At 35.4% G+C, this 7524-nt stretch overlaps 1 pseudogene across 2 annotated transcripts; it reads right to left on the reverse strand.

Moving 5' to 3' along the window:
- Window positions 1-1186: 1186 nt before the first annotated feature.
- Window positions 1187-7153, reverse strand: LOC114301434 (aldehyde oxidase GLOX pseudogene; annotated as a pseudogene). 2 transcript variants are annotated; one of them, XR_014361429.1, is made up of 3 exons: window positions 6817-7153; window positions 5102-5242; window positions 1187-4103 (listed from the first exon to the last, which is right to left on the reverse strand). The product of XR_014361429.1 is annotated as an aldehyde oxidase GLOX pseudogene, transcript variant X1 (transcript). The 2 variants fall into 2 exon arrangements; XR_014361430.1 differs by having other exon boundaries at window positions 1187-2735; window positions 6817-7066.
- Window positions 7154-7524: the final 371 nt, after the last annotated feature.

The following is a 7524-nucleotide window of genomic DNA, read 5'->3' on the forward strand; positions in this document are numbered from 1 at the left end:
ATTATTATTATTATTATTATTATTATGTTGGAGGTTAAAGAGAAGTTAAGACAAGTTTTGAAGATTCAAGGGATGAAAGACACATGGCATTGTAAGAAAGAATATTGAAGATTTAGGAAGTTAAAAGTAGTTATTTAGGTGGTGGTTAATGGAAGTTTTTTCCTTCATTTTTTCTATAAATTGCCATTAATGGTTCTATTGTAAGACACCAACAAATTAATACATGACTTGATTTCTATTTCTTTTCCATCCTAGGAGTAGATCTAATCTACATATGAGTAGTTTAAACTTAGATAGGAGTAGTCTTAATATACTTTACTTGCATCTGATTGTTCATTCAATCATTTATATCATCATCTTCTTCTTCTCTCTCTCTTTTTCTTGTTTGTATTGTCATTATTTTTATTCCAAGAAAGTCCTTGAACTTTCAAGGCATAGAACCTCAACACATTTGTTTGATCATTATGTTGTTTGGTGAAATTTTAGTTGAGGCTTCATCGATCTAAGCCTAACAAAAATTTTACTAACAGTTGCGGCTAGTGTGTGTGCAATTTAAGCAAGCTAAAACAATAAATAAATAAATAATAAAATGCATACATATTATGTGTTACCAAAGTCTTAGTTTCGAGTCTTGTCCACCCCTAGCATAGAGAGAAACAAGACTTCAGGCCACTAAATTTAGTCTTCACATATGTAATACTACAATAATCTTCTACCATTTGATCAAAAAATAAAAATATATATGGTCAAATTACACTGATAGTCCTTGTATTTAAGTCTTTGTCATTTTGATTTTTATAATTTCAATTGCCTAGATTTCAATCATGAATTTATGATTTTGTCTCAATTTAATCCAATTACTTACAATTGTTTAACATTTTTTAATAAAAAATATCCACATAAGTGACATTATGTCATATTTTTAAGGCAAAATTATAGACTTGATCAACTCAGTGATAGTGAGTTAACCAATTTAGTGAAAAAATTTCATCAGAAACACTAACTGTGTTATCAGCAACATGTCCTTTTGTAAGATTTTAGTAAAATTATGGGTTTGTAGACTATATTCTACACAAGTTCCATACAAGACTGACATGGTATTAGCATTTTTAAAATAATAAATCCCTGTCATGAATCTGTTTACTCTAAATTAATGAATAAAAATGAACCATATCATCATTCTATAAAAAAGTCAACAAAATATGCTTTTATATCATTACTCAGTTCTCTACAATATTATTTCAATTCTTAGAATGCAAATCAAACCAATGCTTATCGTTCCAGTAAATCAATCATAACCTCTCGCATTCACATTTCCTTGTAATATACTACTACTGAAATCTATATTATTATAGCAAAAATATTACATATTAGCAACACACAAACAACCCATCACTGAATTTTCACCCACATACCAGAACTTGGTATTCCAGCATGCACAACAAACAACAAATAGTAACCTGGTGGTGCAATCTCAGCCGTTGAAGGCCCTATTGCAGTTACCCTATACTCCTCTGACCTGACACGGTAAAGCTCACTCGTCTTCAGCACCACCATTCTTTGGTTCATACCAAACGAATGCGTCGTAAACGACGGTGCAACAATTCTGACCGATACAACACTCAGTTTCAGAAACCTCGGCACCGTGAAAGTAACCCAAAATGACTGCTTATACCTGAAACCCTCATTGATATTCATAATTCTGGGGCGTATTGGGTCATACTCGGGTCTCAAGTAGGGCGGTGAATAAGCTTCCAAGCTCAGGTCTGTTGGGTATTGTACCCCAGTGAAGTTGTAGTATGGATGTGGGTTGCTTCCTCCCACTAAAACACGACCATCAGTTAGCAAAACCGCACTTGAATGGTACATTCTTGGCCTTGTCGCAGGGGACATGACTGAAAATCGGATGTCCTCAACCCCGTGTGGCTTGTAAATCACAGGTCGGGTAACCGGGTTTTGCCCAATTTCCCAACCTGCAGTACCTGATCCGGCACCATTGATGATGACCACGTCGCCAGTGGGAAGAAGTATCATGTCACCCATCACACGAGGCATCGGCATGTCCTCCATGGCCCAACTAGGATTTTCATCGGTGACCTTTATGCGTCCGCATGAGCGACTCGCAGCATCAAAGATCCCTTGTTTAGCCCTGGAGAACGCACCACGGGGTGCACCGCCGCATACCATGACCTCAGCCTCAATGGGCTCGTTTTCATCTATGGGGAGCAACACGGATGAACCTGAGCTAGGATAATTTCGAGGATCATTGGCGGTTATCGAAGGGAACTCTCTAACAACACGGTTTTGCTTGTAATCTAGAGATATAGCTCTTGTGTTGGCAAAAATAAACAAGTTTCCATCTGGCAATAGGTGTACAAATGGGTACAAGTTGTTCTCATCATCATCTCTAGTCTCTCTGAGAAATTCAAGCCAGAAAGAAGGTGAAGATTCAGATTTTCTAGGGTAGAACTCGTAGTTAAACTGTCTCCTTCCACCAATGATGATAATCCGACCATCTGGTAGTCTTTGATTTGTTGCATACCATCTACGCTCCAATAGATAACCAGGAAACTCAACCCAATCACAGGAATCATCATTGCATGGGGCTAACGTGCGCACTACATGATCACCGTCATTGTAGCCTCCGGTTTGGACTAGCGTTCCATCGGGGAGGACGGCGCCAGAGGAGCACCACGTATCGGTCTCTACCATTAGTGGCCGAAAAGTGTTAGTGCCTATGTCATAGAGTAGAGAGTGAGCGGTGCAGTCATTTTTTAGGACATTATCGGAAGGGTCATACCGGCAGCGGCCATAGGCGAGAGAGAGATTAGAGGGGCCAAAATCAGTCCTATCAAACATGACAACCTTGTTGTTATGTAGTAATTGCATGTGCATAGCGGATATGCCAATGCTTGCATGCAAGAGACACCATTCGCCTTCACGGCCAATTTGACACATGGCCGGAAAAGGATTGAGGAGGAGGAGGAGGAGGATAAACAACAATACTAGTAGAAAGAAGGTGACCATTTTGGTGAGAGAAAGAAGTGTGTATGTGGGTAGGGAGAGGGAAAATAGGGTTTTGGAATTCTGTTGTTGAGTTCTTGGTTAGAGATGAGTAGGGTTGATGGTGGGAATGGGTATTGATATGAGTTTCTATGTGTATATTATATACTCAATAATTGTTATATTTAATTAAACTAATAATAATAAGGGTTATAACAAGTAGAAGTTTTCAAGTAAAAATTTAAGAACACTTGGGGGATGAGCATCAGACAAGGGAGGCATTCAAGAATTGCATCAGAGGTCAAAAGAAGTGAACCCAAAATTGAGGGTCACTTCCTTTCGGAGTGTAGAAAATATAGGGAAGCGAAGCTTGGAGTGCTACTCTTAAGCTTTTGGACTCATGGAATTTGTGTGAAAATCATGTAGGCCCCTCTCTAAACAATAGTTAAATTCCATATATATATATATATATTAATTTTTAATATTGATAGTTACACTTACACCCCAATATTTTCCCAATATTTCTGTAAACAATTTTGTTTCTATTTCATTCAATTTCCCCTCTGTTTCTTTGTTCTCCACAAATTTAAGATCTAAACACAGCCTTAAGGGGTCAACTGAGGAACTCCAAGGACTCTAGACATTAACTGCTCCAACACTCTCAACTATATACATATTCAAGCCAAATACGATGAATGGACATTGAGTAGAAAGCATATATATAGAAAGCAAACTTTTTCATGTATGATGCTTTAGAACCTATATATGAGAGGAAACCAGTCTCCACTCTCCAGTTACACCACAAGCACAACTTCCTTGGCATGGCATCAAAAGCAAGGAACAAAATTTGCCACACTAATAACTCTATAAAAATGACATATTGACACAAATAAAGGGGCAAAAAGTATAGGATAAAAAAGAGGAAATTAAAAGGTAAAAATAAACAGGGATCATAAATCTTGAGGGTTCAACCTAGTTCCTTCTACCTCTGCTCTGCCTAGAGGCAACTACTGTCCTTCCATCTTCTACATTCAATTGGTACTCTAAAGCGCCGACTTCTGAATCATTGTCCCCTATGCTATCATCATCGTTGCCCATCACTGACAGCATGGTGCATAATGAGGAAGCAAACGAAAAAATATAAAAGCACAAACGAAGTATAATATACAACAATAGTGATATCTTCCATCCAACAAGCATGTTGAGCAAATTTCAACTAGAATTTTCATCATGGTGATTGGTAATAATATTATAAGAAGATGACATAAATCTAGGCGTGTAGCCACTACAAATTCTTAAATTGGTGTTTCTTCCTTAAAATAAGGTATTACAGAGAAATAATTCTCTCATACTGCAAAAGAGTCTTTTCACCACCAAGCTTAGCAAAAAGTTTTTACCAACTTTTTGCATTTAACATGATTCATGTTATTACATGAAACATAACTAATTTCTACTAGAAATGCTAGGAACCATGAAAAGTTTCCCCGAAACAAGTTGTATGGCGTAGATTTAAAGTGGGTGAATGTGGGTCACACCTAGAATGATTGTGATATCCATAAATGTAATTGTTCGGGTAATTTTCTGATACTTTTTTATGGTTTTGTGGTCTTGTTGAATTTCTTCATGCAAGCAAGTACTAAATAATATATGTTGCTATATATTGTAGTGCAAAACGTTTTTGAGTATGATAGAGTACATAATGACATTTGAATGAAACCTTTTATCCTACCTTCTTTTCCTTTATTCATTCATTATTTATTATCCTTATATATTGCATACAAAAAATATATCTAATATATATAGTTTGTATGTGTCCCTCACATGCCGTGTCTACATTTTTTGAAAATTTCCATATTAGCATGTCCGTGTAGTGTCCATGCCCATGCCCATGCTTCTTAGCTACTAAAAGGTACTATCAAATGATGCCAATCTATGATAATTGTTCCCTTATGTTTATTTCATCTGGAAATATTTCATCATTCCCTTATCCAAATACCCCATAAACAGAACAAACATGAAAAACAGCTCAGCAGAAATAGTGAATTATACTCATTTATCGGGTATAAAACATTTTCAGTCAAGGAAACACTATAATTACCTGTCAGATATGAGGAACAGCACCTCTCAGAGGATTCGTTTCCTTTAGTATTTGAATTGATTTATAGTTACCTTCCAAAACACTCTTCATGCATAATCATTCATTTCTCTGCTATCTGCATAAAGTTGTTTAGAAAGAACTCTGCCAAACAACCAATTAGCAAAGGTCAGAACACTGAAAACAAATGCATATAATTTGCAAAGGATACAAATTGGGAATGAAAGATATAAATGAGCAAGAAATATGTTTGGGGGGGAGGGTTGAAATCGATTGGCTAAACAAATACGTGAAGCCATTACTACTTGTTATCATCATAATAGAATGAATGTGGAAAATATAATTTGCCTCTGTTCATTAATGTATACACAGCTTAACCTCTTCTTCAGCAATTATATCATTATCATCTATAAAAGGTTAAGCCAATACATACATGGAGTACATTGAGTTCAATACTGTAAAACTTCTGGATGACAGAAATTTTGATCTTTGACCCTTTTGAACTACAATTTCTTGTATTATTATTTTTACGATCAATTAACAAAAATAATGAAGGAGGAAATAGGAACAATTACACTAACATACTTAAGACCACTTGACCTGCAACCCGTGGCGTAGCCAGAATCTTAGTTCACCAGGGTCATATTTAACAAGTATCATCAATATCATTATGTCGAATTCAAGTTCTACACAATCTATATCAAAATCAATTTTCATATAATCCATTGTAATTTTATATATTTTTAATCACATCAACAAAAGTAATTTAAATTTGTCAAATTACATATTAAACTACAAGTTGGGACATTAATACTATTGCTTCAACAAAAATTCAGTAAAGATCTACACTTATACTTCACAATGAGTTTTATTTTTTGAAATCATTATATGATAACCTTATTACCTATGCTATCAAACACATTTTTTCAATCTATATAGTCAAATAATCATTCATTCAACCATCACTCTGAATCAAAAAAAAAAAAAAAACCCATCACTCATTCGGTTACATATTTGATTTAAATTGCATCACAACTAAAGATCCTTTCACAGTTGTAGTTGTTACTGGTGGAATCAATGACAACTGTACTTGTTATTTTCACCACACATTTAAAATAAATAATAAAAAAAAAATCAAAATTTGTATTCTAATGTGCATTGTGTAATTTTATAAAATAATAACAAATTTTAGAGTATATTGATAATGCAATAGAATAAGAATAACAATTATTTTGTTTCTCTAATTTCACTGGGTTCAATTTGTAAAATCTCAAATAATTTGATAAATTTTTACCTTTGTTTTAAGAAAATTTTAAAATTGAGTGATGACACCACTCATTGTCAGGAGCTGCATGAAAAGCCCAACAACTCCAAACATAGCCAAATAAAAGCAACATTCAGATTTCCCTAGCAACCTGGATAAGGAGATAATTCACCAACTCTCCTGCCCCTTGTACATGCAACACCAATCAATCATGTGCTCTATGGGTTGTCAATCCTCTCAACAATACCTCAATTTTGTTCTTAAGAATGATTACCACCAACCAACATTGCAAAAATAATGAAAACTGATACCCAAAAATGCCAATGAGACAAAGCCAAGAGTTAATTGAATTACTATGACTAGCTTTTGAGGGGTACTTGTAACGCATTGAATTAAAAAGAAAAAGAAAAGGAAAACCCATCAAACATTTTAGCTGAAACAATCAAAAAAATACCTTTGGATTGGTTGAGGCAAGAGAAAATATCGGAGGCGAGTTGTTGGGATTTTTGAGGAGAGAGAGTCAGGGCCACCACAATAGTTCTCAAAGGCCATCTGAAGGGCAGTCCAAGCTGAGAGAAGCAAACCGATGCCGTGTTGAAGATGAGCAGCGTTCTCTGTTAAAAGTTGGGTCACCTTTTACAGGATGATGATCAATTGGAAACTCTCTCTCTCTCTCTCTCTCCAAAATTAGCCTTTTAGTTTTCAGGCAGTTGCATAGGATAAGCTGAGGAAGTTGGGTCAGGGTGACCTGGAGACCCGAAAATCCGGAAAAACAAATCAACCAGATTCACGGCAACTGGGTCGGTTCGGCCCTGCCAATAAAATTAGGATTAATTACCCATAAGTCAGGAATTGTACTCCCTTTAGTCTCATAATTTTTTATTTTGTGTAGACCCAAAATTTTAAGTTTTTTTTTTCTTTCCTTTTTCTCTTTTTGATATACATTTATCGGCGACCACATCAATTGGATTCATCAATAACCATAAACTCCTTACTTTGCTCTTATTAACAGCGAAGGAGACAAGTTTCTGATAGTATTCTTGACTTAGATCTACTTAAATTTGACCAAGATTACAAGACAAGACTTACAGAATGTTTGGATGTAGAGTAACCTGAGCAAATCTACATCACATCCTGCCAAATCCAAACCAAAAACATTGCC

This window comes from Camellia sinensis, chromosome 2 (assembly GCF_055761805.1).
Source record: "Camellia sinensis isolate YWXY chromosome 2, ASM5576180v1, whole genome shotgun sequence".
In the NCBI taxonomy this organism is placed as follows: domain Eukaryota; kingdom Viridiplantae; phylum Streptophyta; class Magnoliopsida; order Ericales; family Theaceae; genus Camellia; species Camellia sinensis.